Source organism: Peromyscus maniculatus, chromosome 21, assembly GCF_049852395.1.
Source record: "Peromyscus maniculatus bairdii isolate BWxNUB_F1_BW_parent chromosome 21, HU_Pman_BW_mat_3.1, whole genome shotgun sequence".
Classification (NCBI taxonomy): domain Eukaryota; kingdom Metazoa; phylum Chordata; class Mammalia; order Rodentia; family Cricetidae; genus Peromyscus; species Peromyscus maniculatus.
Genome location: NC_134872.1, coordinates 20,122,429 through 20,138,398, shown reverse-complemented (window position 1 = coordinate 20,138,398; position 15,970 = coordinate 20,122,429). Strand labels below are relative to the sequence as shown.

Genomic DNA, 15,970 nt, shown 5'->3' with positions numbered 1-15,970 from the left:
GAAATGTGCTGCAGGCCTCAGAATTTCATAAAAAACATCATGTCAATAGTAAAGGTTTAAAAAAGGATTTTTCCATTACCTGGCAACAAGCCAAAGAAATAGTAAAGAAATGTCCTACTTGTTCCTTCTACAATCAAATGCCATTACCAGCAGGATGTAACCCAAAGGGTACTCAGAAGAATGAAATCTGGCAGATGGATGTGTTTCACTTTGCAGAATTTGGAAAATTGAAATATGTACACCACACCATCGATTCTTATTCAGGATTTCAATGGGCAACTGCTTTGAGTTCTGAAAAAGCTGATTCTGTAATCACTCATTTGCTAGAAGTTATGGCCATCATGGATATACCTACACAAATCAAAACTGACAATGCTCCATCATATGTCTCTGTTAAAATGAAACCGTTTTTTGCTTATTATAATATAAAGCATATTACAGGTATACCACATAATCCTACAGGTCAAGTAGTTATAGAAAGATCAAACAGAACTCTAAAGGATATGCTAAATAAACAGAAAGGGGTAACAAAACCCCCCAGAAATAGACTGCATAATGCTCTATTAACTTTGAATTTTCTCAGTGTCAATGAGAAAGGAACAACAGCTGCAGAGAGACATTGGATAATAGAAAAAACTACAGAATTAAATCAGCCTATATACTTTAAGGATGTGCTGACCTCAGAATGGAAACCAGGGTATGTATTACATTGGGGATGAGGTTTTGCTTTTGTTTTTACAGGAGAAGATAAGCTGTGGGTACCATCAAGCTTGATTGATAAAGGTTCGATTTGAAGAAGAGAAACATCTTAATTATAGGAGGTGATAGTTCATCAACCAGCATGAGCACCCAATTTAAACCAACTTGTATCAGTAACACATGCTTTTTCATTTAATCAGATAATAACTTGCCAAAAAGGAACATCCCCAAAAATAGTCTTGGGGAAAGGTTTTTGTTTTTGTCTTTTAGGAGAAAGAAGGTTAAGGAATCTGAAGAACAATGGACAAATGAGACAACTGAAGAAAAGGGACAAATCACCTATCCCAGGAATCAGAGTGAAACGGCGTATGGGTATATATTATCTAAAAAATTTTATGTCTTCCTAAATGTTTGTTTCTGCTTTTCTCTAAAGATTTAACACTATTGGTCTTCTAATAGTCCCAGTTCAATTAAAATTTAAAGCTGACTTTGGAGTTGGAGAATGGCTCTCTCCTTCTTTAAACTCAAGCATGTTGTTAAAAGGAAAATGCAAACTCCTTGTATCATGCCAGAATAAAAGAGCCATCTTCTGTTATGGGACAAGAGAAAAGCCAAATTAATTAAGGGACTATTCTATTACTAATCTCAACTCTTTGATTCTATTCTGATTCTTTAAACTTTTCTTAAAGTATGAATTTTATATCAAAATTTACAAGATTAACATATATATACATATATATATACACATATATATACATTTTAAACTTTCTTAAGATATGAATGGTCATATAGAGTACTAATTCTAGAAAAAAGGCTTAAATTAGCTGCACTTATATGTCTTTGTGTTCGAGTCTCTTATCAGTTTTCTGCAGGAAATCACGGCCAGGCCTAACATCAACTGAAGTCTCCAGAAAGAAGATGGGGCCCCACAAAACAACAATTCCACGTGGACAATAATAATATCATTAAGCTGACAAACATCATCTACAGATCAACTTTGAACTACAAGGTGCTCAGAGCAATTTTGAGATGACTAGCTGAGAAGATCCAGTCTCAAAGACTACTTGAATTAGGACTTGAGATAAACCCTGAACTTTGGCATTATACACAGACTGGATAATGAAGGATATAGTTACCTTTCCTAGAATTTGACAATTAACCTAAAATTTTTCTTTCAGGATAAAGATAACTTTGCCCATACCCAGCAGGAAACAATTTTAAGAATATGACACCCACATTCCCAAAGAGGTGGTGTGGGGCGGGTGGTTTTTTGGTCTTTTTAATGGGTTTTGGGTCTGGGATAATTTTCATTATTTAGGGGGGGTTGGTTACAAGTTGTTGTCAAGGGTTAAGAAAAAGGCTAAGTAAAGGAGATTAGATTTAAGGTTCTTATTTTAAAAAAAAAGAAAAGAAAAGAAAGAAAAGAAAAAGACAATTACTAATTTTAAATACTTTACATTGGATTGGATTGTTTTATATTGTATACAACTTATATATATTGAAATTGATATTGTTAGAAAATGCTATATGTATATTTCTTTTTCTTTTTTTCTTTTCTTTTTTTTTTTTTCTTTTTTTTTTTTTTTTTTTTTTTGGTTTTTCGAGACAGGGTTTCTCTGTGTAGCTTTGCACCTTTCCTGGAACTCGCTTTGGAGACCAGGCTGGCCTTGAACTCACAGAGATCCGCCTGCCTCTGCCTCCCGAGTGCTGGGGTTAAAGGCGTGTGCCACCACCGCCCGGCTTATATGTATATTTCTAATTGTACTTATACCGTTCATTTAACAATGTAATGCAATTTTCTGATCCTTGAATGTTATTACCAACTATTAGGATATAAAGAAATGAAAGTTAGTAGTTAGACATTACAATAGAATTTGTAGTCATATTTGATATGTTTCAAAAATTGAGCAGATATATTTTAGATAGACAGGTCATCTTCAAACCCTTCAGAGATCTACAGAATATGGCATTTAAAATGTTTTAATAACTTAGAAATTTTTCTTTTTTTGAGACATGTCGGCTCCTGGCAGTACCAATCTACTTCAGAGAAAATATGGGCATTGAAGAAACTGCATATGCAGTTAACTTTCATTGTGGCAAAAGTTAGCCACTGGACAACAAAATATCCTTGAATCAACAGTACAAAATGGACAGACAAAACATGAAACAAAGGACTACTGATTCTTGCCAAAACAAGTGTGTTTATGGCTTTATCAAAAGGCATCATCTGAGGCCAGGACAATATGGCCCCATCCCTGAAGTGGCCTTCGCAATCCGGAAAAGGTACAGTGCCCTTTTCTTCGAAGGCAGCTGAACAGGCAGTGGGCCGATGGCTTCTGTTGTGCAATGGAACAGCAGCTGAAACAGTTATTCTTGAAGAGTAACTAAGCTCACGCCTCTCAATAGTAGACTGGCATTTAATAGAGGGATGTGGAGAAGAAGGGGATGCTGAGATGAAGCCATATATACACAGCCAAGAAGAATGGACAGCTGAATTAAAAAACCATCAACAATTTCCAGAATTTAAAATCCTGAATCATGACATGACACTAGTGGAATTCAGGTGTTTCTGGTACATGGACTGCTCTCACCCAATGTGAGGTTGAACTGTTGACCTTGTGTACATCCTACTTCACAAATGAGTCTGTCAGATACGCTAAGCCTGTAGGCTGAAGATGATGCCCCAACACTGCGGAGAAACCTCAGGTGACTGTCCAGGCAGCTGGCTGTTTCTGTCAACTCACAAATTTTTTGGAAGTTGCTTGCATGCACTTCCTGTTTTTATTTTTGTTAGCTAATATTATTTCCTTCTTGGTTCTCTGATGGAGTTGAAGATTAGTTAGTTATAGTTGAAGGCTAGTTAGTTATAGTTGAAGATTAACTAGGATAGAAAGTGAATTAGATACATTTTGGACTTACCAAAATAGGATAGATAATGGAATTATTTTCTCTGATTTGTCAAATACAAATGGACTAGACATTGTTTAGGTATTTATTACTTGTATATATTGTATATAGTTATTGTACTTTTATATATAGTTTTTCTTTTGTTAGTTATAACCCTTTGCTTTTTTTCTTTTTTATTAAAATAGAAAAGGGGAAATATGGTGGTATTCTATTTGTACTGAAATGTGATTTTAATTGTATGTTAATAAATAAAGTTGCCCAGGAGTCAGAGCTATTAGAGCCATAGAAAGAGGGTGGCGGTGGTGGTGCATGCCTTTAATTCCATAGATCTCTGTGTGTTCAGGGATACAGCCAGCATTGGAGACATACATCTTTAAGACCTGGAGGGCTGTACTTACAGTCAGTAATGAGGCAGTCATGTGTTTGGGTTTATAACCAATGAGAAGGCAGAACAGAAAGACTATTTAAAGACAGACACACAGGAAGTAGGTCTCTTTTGGGGAGCTAGGAGCACCACAGGAGGAAGGATAAGATTTTAGCTCTGAGCTCTGACCTCTCGGCTTTCTCTTTTACTATGGTTCTGTGTTTCTTATTTAATAAGACAGTTGGTTACATCTACAAATATCTACATTAACAGCATAGTCAGTGCTAGGGTGACCTTTAATATGACACCATACACATATGTCATGGGTCTCCTTGTTAATGAGTAATCCACGTGACTTGAACTTGTTACAGGGAAGCACATTCAATTCTACTCTGTACATTTGAACTGTTTGGCAGTTTTATGAGCATTGATATGTGTGGTGGTTTGAATAGGTATGGCCCTCATAGAGTCATGTGTTTGAATGCCTGGCCCCATAGGAGGTGTGGCCTTGTTGGAGGAAGTGTGTCACTATGGGGACAGGCTTTGGGGTCTCATATATGCTTAAGCCATGCCCAGTATGATGGTTCACTTCCTGTTGCCTGTGGATCAAGATGCAGAACTCTCAGCTCCTTCTCTAGCATCATATCTGCCTGCACACCACCATGTCCCGCCATGATGATAATGGACCCTGAAACTGTAAACAAGCCCCAGTTAAATGTTTTCCTTTATAAGAGTTGCTGTGGTCATGGTGTCTCTTCATAGTAATAGAAACCCTAACTAAGATAATGTGTTAAGGCTTGATTTATTTGTGTGTGTGTGTGTGTGTGTGTGTGTGTGTGTGTGTGTGTGTGTATGTGTCTCTGTGTCTGTCTGTCTGTGTGCACATGTGTCTTGTTACATATGTGTGCATATGTAGCAATCCCACTAAAATAACAAGTAAAAGGTTGTTCACTCTCTCCATACCCATTCAGATTTTTTTTTTTTTGCAGATGATATGATAATGTAAGTGATCCTAAAAATTCTTCTGGGAAACTATTACAGCTGATAAATACTTTCAGCAAAGTAGCTAGGTGCAAAACTAACCCATGAAAAAGTTTTAGCTCTCTTATATACAAATGACAAACGAATTAGAAAAAAATTAGGGAAACACCTTTCACAATAGCCTCAAATACTATAAAATGCCCTGGGGTAACCACGCAAGTAAAAGTCTTGTATGATAAAAACTTAAAGACACTGGAGAAAGAAACTGAAGATATCAAAAGCTGGAAAGATCTCCCATGCCCACAGACTGGTCGGATTAATATAATGAAAATGGTCATCCTACCAAAAGCAGTCTACAGATTCAATTCAATCCCTACCAAAATGGGAACACAGTTCTTCATAGATCTTGAAAGGACAATTTTTAGCTTTGTGTGGGAACACAAAACACCAAGGTTAGATAAATAACCCTGAATAATAAAAGATAGCTGGAGGTATTACCCCAACCTCAAATTATACTACAGAGCTATAGTAACAAAACCAGCATGGTATTGGCACAAAAACAAAGACCCTCACACAATGTGGCTTTTTGTAGTGGTTTAAATGAGCACGGCCCTCCCATAGGCTCATACATTTGAATGTTTGGTTACCAGCTGGTGAACTGTTTAAGAATGATTAGGGGATGTGGCCTTGCTGTGTGTCACTGGGGGGTAGGCTTGGAGGTTTCAAAAGTCAGTGCCAGACCCAGTCTCTCTCTCTCTCTCTCTCTCTCTGTCTCTCTCTCTCTGTCTCTCTCTCTCTCTCTCTCTCTCTCTCTCTCTCTCTCTCTCTCTCTCTCCACCTCCATATCATGGATCAGATGTGAGCTCTCAGCTACTACTCCAGCACCATGTCTGCCTGCTGTCATCTTCCCTGCCGTGACAGTCATGGACTAGCCATCTAAAACTGTAAGCAAGGCCCCAATTATTTGTTTCCTTTTATAAGTTGTCTTGGTCATGGTGTCTTTCACAGCAATAGAACAATAACTAAGCCGTCTTCAAAAGTTGATTAGTGCAATGAGGATGGTTGTACACATGTAGAAATCATATCCCAATGTGGGGAAATTAAAACATTGAATAAGTGGAATTATGGAAATAAATACAAGGTAATAAGAAACATACAGGAGCCAGGTGGTGGTGGTGCATGTCTTTGATCCCAGCACTTGGGAGGCAGAGCCAGGCAGATCTCTGTGAGTTTGAGGCCAGCCTGGGCTACAGAGCGAGATCCAGGACAGGCACCAAAGATACACAGAGAAACCATCTCAAAAAAACAAAAACAAAAAAAAGTAAAAAAGAAAGAAACATACAGATTTCCTTTCCCACACAGAAAAAAATGTGGGGATATCTCAGAAGAAATACTTTGAAAATTGAACATGAAAGGCTATCTTTTTTTTTTTCCTTGTTTCTGTGATAAAACACTCTGGCAACTTAAGGGAAATCTTACCTTACAGTTCAAGGTACAGTCCTTCATGGGGAAGTCTAGGCAGGCCAAAGCATGAAGCCACTGGACACACAGAATGCAGAATACTGAAGCATAGAGGAACGGATCCATGCTGCCTGATGTTCAGGTCCCTTTCTCCGCAAATGCCAGGAAATGGTTCCATCCTCCATAGTGGACCTTCCTACTGTAATGAAAACAATCAAGGTGTGCCCATGAGCATGCCCAGAGGCCAGTCTCCCAAATGGTTCTAGATTCTTTGAAGCTGACAGTTAACATTAAAACACAAAAGGTTAACTAACACTCTTACTAACAGTTGAGGAAATTCAAGTCATTCATAATTTGTTGCTTGCAAGATTGGTAGTTACACGGTGGTGGTGGTGGTGGTGGGGATGGTGACCATCTTTAGTTGTCACAAGAATTAATAGCATTTCTGCATTTTCCTAGGAGAAACTGCCCAGAAAATTTTAAGCTTATCCCAACCTTTGACTTGGGAATTATGTTTCCTTCACTGTGTCCTGAAGGCGTAGTTGTATTATCAAAAATATCACCTATAAATTTTAGTGTAAAATTCTTAATAATTGTGTGGAAAAGGGACAGTTAATGTCCAGTAATCAGGGAATGGTATAGAAATCAACTTTGACTCATAAAATGAAATTTTAGGTGGTTGCAAAGAAAGGTGCTTGAGAAATCATTTAAATAAATTAAGAGAGAATAATGCAGTGTAAGGCACATATGTATATGTTTTTATCTGTAAAGTGACTCTGTGTGTGTGTGTGTGTGTGTGTGTGTGTGTGTGTGTGTGTACCATAATCTGAAAGCTACAGGAACGTTGCCTAAAATACTACCTTTCAGTGACTTCTTTTTTTTCTTTTTGCACTTCACAAATTTTCGGTAATTAATATGCAGTGTTATTTTTACTTGGAGTAGAAAATTTCAAAGTTGCAAAAAGCACAGAGAATAGTTCAATGAACTCCTGTGTGTCTGTCATTCCATTTCAACAATTTTCTACTGTAGTTTTTTTAAGGAAAAAATATTGAAAGAAGTTAGAGCTAGCTAACCAGCTAGAAACTCTAGTGTTCCATCTATTGAAACAATTGTGATTCATCATCATATATTTTATATCTTCCCTTAAAGAAAAAAAAACTTGGTTTTTTGGTAGCCCAAATACCATTTTTAAATGAGGTACTGACCTCATTGCCAAAACTTTGGAGAGGAAAGCTAAACTTGTTTTAGTGTTATTAATGAAGATAGATCAAATAATATGATTTCTTATATATTTTTTAATCATAGCAAAACCCATCTCTTTGCTTTCTAGAAGCTTCTCATAGGTCTCCTAATCCATGAAGAAGAAGCCGATAGGTGGTAGCATCTAAAAGATGATGTGGCCAGTGTGTAGGGGTTCCCACTATGTCTCTTCACCTAGTTTGGGGATCAGAGGAGAGCTTGGCATGGCACACTTACAGCAGAGGGTCATCCTGCCTCCCGCTCCAGGAGCACTTTCATTCTTAAATCCAGAATTTGGCGTACAGTGCATGTATGCGAGTGGATATTATAAGAAGCTTTCAGAAGAAGTTAAAAGCTATATACACTCCGAAGAATTGTGTGCTTACATCCAAAAAACAGACTTCCATGAGTTTAAATATTTTCCCTCTGAAGAATAAAAGAGATGCCGAATGTACCCTGTAGTATATTTATAACTTAAAGCCTTCCTTCCACATTCCTGTGTTTTCTACCAGGCTTTAAAGACCCATTTTTCACACTGTGTGTTAGTGGATGTCTATGCACTTTGATGGACTAACCCCTCTGGAGAACTTTAATGTGTGCTATTTTTTTTAAACACCCAGGATAGCGTGCTTTTGGAAGGTGGAACACTGTTTGTACCTTTTATTTCTATTAGGCTTGAGACTGTGGTTCTGAGACATTCTCTATAACTGGACTGTAAAAATAATAAAGCCATGACAACATGAGCATAAATGTAATGAATGCCATGCTTTCATGTGGAGAAATGTCAATATCTATTGACATTTGCTCTCATGGCATATTTTAGGCCACATTATATTTATTGTTTCTGGCTTGATTACCCTGCTCCATTAACTCGGTAATTCCATTATAGTTTAAGGGGGATTTTAGCTGCTGGGTTTTAGTTTAAATTTTATGCACAGTCCAGAAGGGCTTGGCCACTGAATACATTTCATATAAAACAAACAAATAATTAGTGAGTAAAAGCTGTTTTGAAGGGGCAGAAAAGAACAGAATGAAGATTAAAAAAAACTTTCTAATAACACACACTAAGAAATTGCTCATCGGGTCACAGCCATGAGCTGTGTCAAGGGTATTCTTACGTTTCTCAGTTGGTAGAAATTCACACAGTAGAGGGAAGAGTATCATCACTGTGGGCATACATGCTAAGCCCATGCAGACAGGACAAACAATGACAGAGAGGGCCCATGGGGCGAGGAAAATGGGCGAATTGGTTTGTGACTGTATTTTAAATGTGACCCTGCAGAAATTTGATTACAAAAACTTTACCCTGTGACAAATCCTCGTTAAGGGCTACCAAAGGATCGGGGGTGGGGGTGGGGTGGGGAGGGGAGAGACGGGTTGGTTGATCAAGTGCTTGCTGCTCAAGCATCATGGGTTGGGTTTAGGTCCTCAGCACCTGCACAAAAAGCTGGAAACTGAGGCACGTCCCCATTTATCACTAGTTCTGGGAGACGGGGCCCAGAGGATTAAGTCTTGCTTAATCACTGAGCTCCAGTTCAGCTGGAAACCCTAACTGATAAGTAAGGAAGAGAGCAAGAGAGGAAGACATCCAGTATACACACACACACACACAAGAGGATATATTAGGTAAGGGCTTCATCCTGTGGTCGGTCTCACTTATAAAACATACAGACTCTAATGTGTTAAGGTTCACATCTGGCTTTAGTCTTCCTGTTCTCAGTCCAACAATTTGCCTAACGCACTGTTTTCTTCCGAAGGCCTTACAATATTATAAAAAGTAAACGCTTTCAAAGCCCTGAAAAAACAAACAAGTAAACTCACCCTACTTAGCATTTGTCACGCCGAACAAAGCCCCCTTCAACGCACTCCACGGTTCTCAGCTGAAGACAAACACTGTCAGTTAAATAAATAAATGATTTCTTCTGGGATCGGAAAGTTCGAGCAGGGGTGATTAATTTTCATGAGGTTTAACTCTGACAAAAATCTATGTGCTTGAAATAATAACCTTATGTACCTGCACACTCCCCCTATCTGTTAACATCAAGAGGAGCATTAGACAGTTCAGATATAAGCTGGAGTGGATGGTGGAGTCTGGACAATGGTGGGAAGGGAGGCCAGAAATTCTGTTTGTAGATTTCTGAGACGGTTTGCTGGCAGGCATCACAGGCTGAGCACTCTAGACGTGTGTATTGTTAGCAGCTGGAGTGAAAACTTTTTTTTTTTCTCTTCTGCGTGCAATGCTGGCATTTTACTTCCTCATCCTCGGAGTCCCTTAGAGAATGGTCTGTTAGCCTTTTTGGCTGCTTCCAGGGAGTAAATGGTAAATAAGAGCCGAGTTTGGGGACGTTCATAGCTATTGCTTGGGGAAATTGTACTGTAAATTTTAAACAGGAAGGGCAATTTAGGCAATGATCCCAACAGCTGTATGGCCCTTCATGTAATAGCAGCCCACCTGGGCTGAATTGTGGATTGTGACGCAGAGCGGAGTGCTCACCGTTCTGTGATGGATCATCCTCCAAAGGAAGCTCACAGCAAAGTAACATGTGGCGCTACTATCAGCGGGTCACCACGCCCCACCCCCCACCCCCCTCAGCAAATTCCCACTGCACTGAAAAATGGCTATGGTGACGTCACTCGGTGAGCTCATCACAACAGACTTTCCGCTAATGCTTTCATCATTTGGAATCTGAATTGAACATCTGAGCAATTCATTCTCAGTAACAAAGTCTTTGGGAAAACTGCTCCTTTGCTTTGCTAGAGGTTACATTGTTGCTGGTTTTAAAATCTATTTAACTCTCTGAGAAGGCAAACAAAATGCCATTTCCTTCATCTTTGACTGTAGCCAGCATCTAGGCAATGGGTTACATGGTAGGGTTTATGTATGGCATGCCCAATTCTGCAGTGCATAAAATCTTCGACAAGTGAGCTAAACTCAGCACAAATATGTCTTCTTGAGCCTAGTAGTTCACCACTGAACTATATGATTGATTGGCTTTCTCCAACTCTACTTCCAAAAAAAAAAAAAAAAATTAAAAAGAAGCATTTCCCACATTTCCATCAAGACCCTAAATCTACATTTTTCTATTTTTTTTCTGCATTCCCCAGTGTCCAAGAGAGGCATGGAGGCTTCTAGAAACATGAGTTCTTAGAAAAGGAAGGAGCTGAGACAGAGGGAAACCATGTGGTCTTGCTGTGAATCATCATGAACATGAGCCAAAGAAAAGCTGGGCAGAGCATCAAGCCCTGTTTTCTTTCCAGGTTTTGCTAACTCTGGCTGCGTTTTCCAAACATCGCAGGGGAAGTTCGGAGTTTCTGCGCTGGATTCCTCGGTCTTTCCTATGACCCGAAAAATTGCTTAAGCTTACAGATGTCTTCGAGATGGATGTGTCCCTACCTTTCAAAAACACATCAGTAATATAAGGTGTTCATTGGAGACTTCTCCTTCGTATGCTCAGACAAAAGCACGGGAAGAGTGATATTATATTTGAATGCAGAAGATGACTTGATTTTTAATAAGGCTGAATAGCTGCCTGCATAAATCCGTTAATCAGTTTTCTCTACTTGTTTTCTTTTGGTAATGTGGTTCCCATTATCCCTTTCATTCTGCCTTATTGCTGCTGAGCACGTGTTTAAAAATACAGTTAAAAATTGGTACTCTTGGTCCAATTCCAGGGGGTAAAATCAGCAGTAAAAAAAAGTAATCCAACAGCCTTAAGAAGAACCTTCCAAAGCATGAAAGAAAGAAAAAACAGGACAAGTACTAAACTTTGAATAAAAGAGCCAGAAATGAGGCCAGGAACCTCCTTTACATTGCAAGGCTCATACCAGCGTGATGTCTTTATCAATTAGGGTATTTTCTAACATTTATCTACTGCAAGTTTGGAGCCGTTTAGTTTATGGTTATGATTGTTCTGTGTGTGTGTGTGTGTGTGTGTGTGTGTGTGTGTGTGTTTCAGAGAGCAAAAGGTAAAGCCGCAATGTCCAGAGAGGCAGTAATACAGAAAGAATTTATGCTAGCTATGAATCTGTCTTGCTTCATTTACTGTTATTTATGGACGTGAGGTAGATACAGTACCTCAATAATCTGTATGTGCCGAATAGAATAATAAAATCTGTCTGTAATTTAATCTCTACAAGTTAAAGCAAAATGCGTGCACACACACTCTTTTTGTTACATCCACCACTACTACTTTCTTTCTTCTCTCTCTCTCTCTCTCTCTCTCTCTCTCTCTCTCTCTCTCTCTCTCTCTCTCTCTCTTTCTCTCTCTCTCTTTCTCTCTGTCTGTCTGTCTTTGGGATTTTGAAATGCTTCCCAGCTGTTGTCCATGTGAATACTTCTGTCCTTTGCCTAGTTCAGTCTCCTCCATGCTTTGCTTCTTTCTCAGGGTGTCTGGCCCGTGGGCTGACTACTGCAATGGAGTGTGACGCTTGAAGTGAGGTTGCTTTTCTGAATTCAGGGTTTGATGTTCAAGACTCAGGGAGAAGTTGGGGTGGATTTTGGACAGTGATGCACGTGAGGAGAGTAATTTTGATGAGACATTATGCATTTCAGGCATCATTTCTTGACTTTAGACTGTCTTTTATGTTTTAATTTATTTCTATTCCCCTCTGTGCAATATGAAATACTTCATAGATTTTTTCCCCTGAGACCTACCTGTGTTGCTACATTTCCAGATGTAAGCTCATGCTTATGATTAACTAATAGTTTTGAGTTATGATTTTACAATAAAAATACTTGTGATCACTGAGCAATAAGATATGCAGTTAATTCCTAAATACTTGGAGAGAGTACTTTTTTTTTTTTCGAGACAGGGTTTCTCTGTGTAGCTTTGCTCCTTTCCTGGAACTCACTTGGTAGCCCAGGCTGGCCTCGAACTCACAGAGATCCGCCTGGCTCTGCCTCCCGAGTGCTGGGATTAAAGGCGTGCGCCACCACCGCCCGGCCCAGAGTACTTTTTTAAAATTAGGAGTGATGAATGGCATCATCATTCAGTATTATTTTCTAAGTATGATTTAATTGTAATGTCAATTTTAAACCATTGACTCACAAAATGCCTGAAAATTTAATGATCATTAGCACTTATAGGTTTATATGGGATGTCATTATGACATCAGCATTACATGCATGCAAATATATTTATATATATATATTTAAATATATAAATATACATATATTTATATGTACATATAAACCCACATTCACACATATGTTCATAAACATACATAATCTCATCAACCTAGAAAGGCACTAGTGGTACTTTGTGGGGAAAGTATAGCATAACAACTAATATTTCTATTTTTTATTATAAAGTTCTTTTCATACAGTATATTCTGATCTCAGTTTCCATTCCCCTATCCCTACCCCAATCCTCCCCCCCCCACCCCGACCCATCCAGCTCCATATATTTTTTTCGGTCTCCCAAGAAAATTAACAGGCAAATAAAAAAGACCAACCAGTAAGAATAAAATAAGACAAACTAACAAAAAGGAAAAAAGAAACAGAGAGCATGAGAAATGTGTACAAACATACACACACACACACACACACACACACACACACACACACACACACACATAAAAAAACCCCACAAAATTGGAAACCAGAACATACAAGCAAAGGACCAGTAAGGTTAAAAAAATGTCCAAACAAAGCAATATGAAACAAGAAAAATATCCCCAAATACCATTGAGTTTGTTATGTGTTGGCCATGTACTGCTGAGGATGGGGCCTGTCCTTACATGTGTTTTGTATACCCAGTGAGAATTCCTTGGAGAGAGCCTACTCTTCCTTTGTGAGTGGTGGTCAGCTGGAGATAGCTGTGGTTGGGACAGGAGCCCATGTTCTCTTCCCCATCTCAGCACTGGGAACCCGTCTCGTTGGGACCTGTGCAGACCCTGTGCACGTTGCCAGGTTCTCTGTGAGGTCCAATGGGCACCAACCCTACTGTGTCTGGAAGACACCCGTTTCCTCGGTATTATCCATGTCTTCTGCCTCTTACAGTCTTTCCATGCCCTCTTGAATATACTTCCCTGATCCCTGAGGGTATGGATCTTATGAAGACATCCTATTTAAGACTGAGTCTTCCAAGGTCTCTCACTTTTTGCACATTGTCCGGTGAGGGTCCCTATATTTGTTCCCACTTACTGTAGGAGGAGGCTTCTATGATGATGGTTACTGATCTGTATGTATGGCAGAATGTCATTAGGTGTCATCTTATAGTTATGTTCTTTTAGCAAAACAATGGTATTTGGTTTTCTCTTTGGTCTATGGTTTATCCCTAGTCTCAGAGTCTTGGTGACCTGAGTAATGTCAGGCGTGGGTTCCATTCATGGAGTAGGTCTTACAGGGGTGAGTATTTTTCACATTTTTTTATAATTTATTATTTTGAAAATTTATATGTATGCCTTACTGTACATGCAACACATGCATGCAGATGCCTATGGAGGCCAGAAGAGGACATAAAGACCCTGGAACTGCAATTTCAGGCAGTTCTGAGCCACCTCACCTAGGTGCTGGGAATCAAACCCAGGTCCTCTGCAAAAAGAGCAAGTCCTCTTAACTGCTGAGATGCCCTGTGAGCCCCTCAAATATATTCTTAAAAAGCATGAAAGATTATCCAAGAAATGGACACTTAAGACATAACTTGATTTTAAATGGATAAGCAAAAGAACAGCTTGATGACCCTGTAGCTGTTAAGTAGGGTGTGTGTGTGTGTGGGGGGAGCTATATTAGCATACCTTCTAAGTGGCCTTTTCTTTTTTCAGTTAACATGTACAATTGTAGAATATTATTTTAAGATGTGTTACATTTGTTTGTGCTATGGGACATTTGTTTAATGATGCAAAGATGTGTTGCATTCTTTTATGTTGTGTTTGTTTAACTCTGTGAAGCTGTGTTACTTTGCCTGTCTAAAACTCCTGATGGTCTAATAAAGAGCTGAATGGCCAATAGTAAGGCAGGAGAAAGAATAGGCAGGGCTGGCAGGCAGAGAGGATAAATATGAGAAATCTTGGAGGAAAAGAAGAAAGAGCAAGAGAACAAGGGGAGGAGGATGCTAGGGGGCAGCTACCCAGGCACCCAGGCACCCAGCCACCCAGCCACCCAGCCACCCAGCCACCCAACTGGCCACGGAGTAAGAATGAAAGTAAGATATGCAGAAGTAAGAAAAGGAAAAAGCCCAGAGACAAAAGGTAGATGGGATAATTTCAGAAAAATAAAGCATCCATGTGTGTTTATTTATTTGGGACCTGGGTGGCAGCCCCCCCCCCAAAGAATAAAAACAAACAACATACAATGAAAGTTGAGCATGCCCAAAAGTATTCCTGTCAGCCCTCTTGTTCCGGTCCTCCATTTTAACTTCTTGACCTTGGGCCATGACCTTGGGCTAAGCATGAACTCTGACCTTTAAGTGAATCTACTCAGAAACATGCCCATCCCTAAAACGCTGCTTTGGATATTAATGTGCATAATCCCAGATAAAATCTTACCACTTTAGGAAGGTATCACCTTCGAAATAACATTGTCCATGTTCTTACCTGCAGCAGGCACTTCATTCTATGCCCATATTTTTGGCCTCTTTTTGCTTTCTACATGCCAAGATGTGAACTTGTGTTCATCATACCTATTTCTGCCCAGCCTGGTCTAACCCTGAATGGCGTGATGCTTTCAGCCCCTGTGTTTTGTGGTGGGAGAAGATTGTGGTGCCCGTTTCTGGGCATGCTGCAATATGATGCTCTGTGTAATGCTCTGTGTCTTTGTTAGTCACACAATGGATTGAACTTACTGAATCATTTGCTTTATTACAACTTCGGAACAACACTGTAGATGCCTCGTGGGAGCTTCTATGGAGAGAGCCATTCTGGAGGCAGTCACCATGCAAGCACATCTCTTCAGTTCCTCTAAATGACACTGGGGACATTGTTGAGAATAAGTTAAGACATACTGCAACACCAACAATCCGTTTTGGTAAGCATTGGTTTTCAGGCATCTCTTGTGCTGTATTTAATAACATTCATGATTATAAACACACAGTAAATTTTGCTAGGATGACAATCAAATCCAACATTGTATGTAAAAATACTTTGCTGTGGTGTCTGATAGGTGGGAAACATTCAACACATACTGAAATACCTATCAGCGCATTGGCTATCAACCATCTTTGTATAAGGTATTGTATCTCATCAAGTGGACACTCACTTAAAACTGTTTCACATGAAAATATGAATCCCCACCCCCATTTGATCCAGAACAAAATGTGACTTTTTGTGAAGGTACACAGCACTCCTTTAACTGATCCCAGCCTATTTTGATATTCTCTA

The 15,970-nt window shown here is 39.2% G+C and overlaps 1 protein-coding gene across 1 annotated transcript in view; it reads right to left on the bottom strand.

Annotated features, from left to right (window-relative positions):
- Positions 1-10,061, bottom strand: part of Cabcoco1 (ciliary associated calcium binding coiled-coil 1) — a 134,090-nt gene extending 124,029 nt beyond the window's left edge. Inside the window, exons 1-2 of the mRNA XM_076557049.1 lie at positions 9,473-10,061; positions 6,431-6,611 (exon numbers count right to left, since the gene is read on the bottom strand). The gene's annotated coding sequence lies outside the window, so the exon portion shown is untranslated. The remainder of the gene's footprint in view (positions 1-6,430; positions 6,612-9,472) is intronic.
- Positions 10,062-15,970: the final 5,909 nt, after the last annotated feature.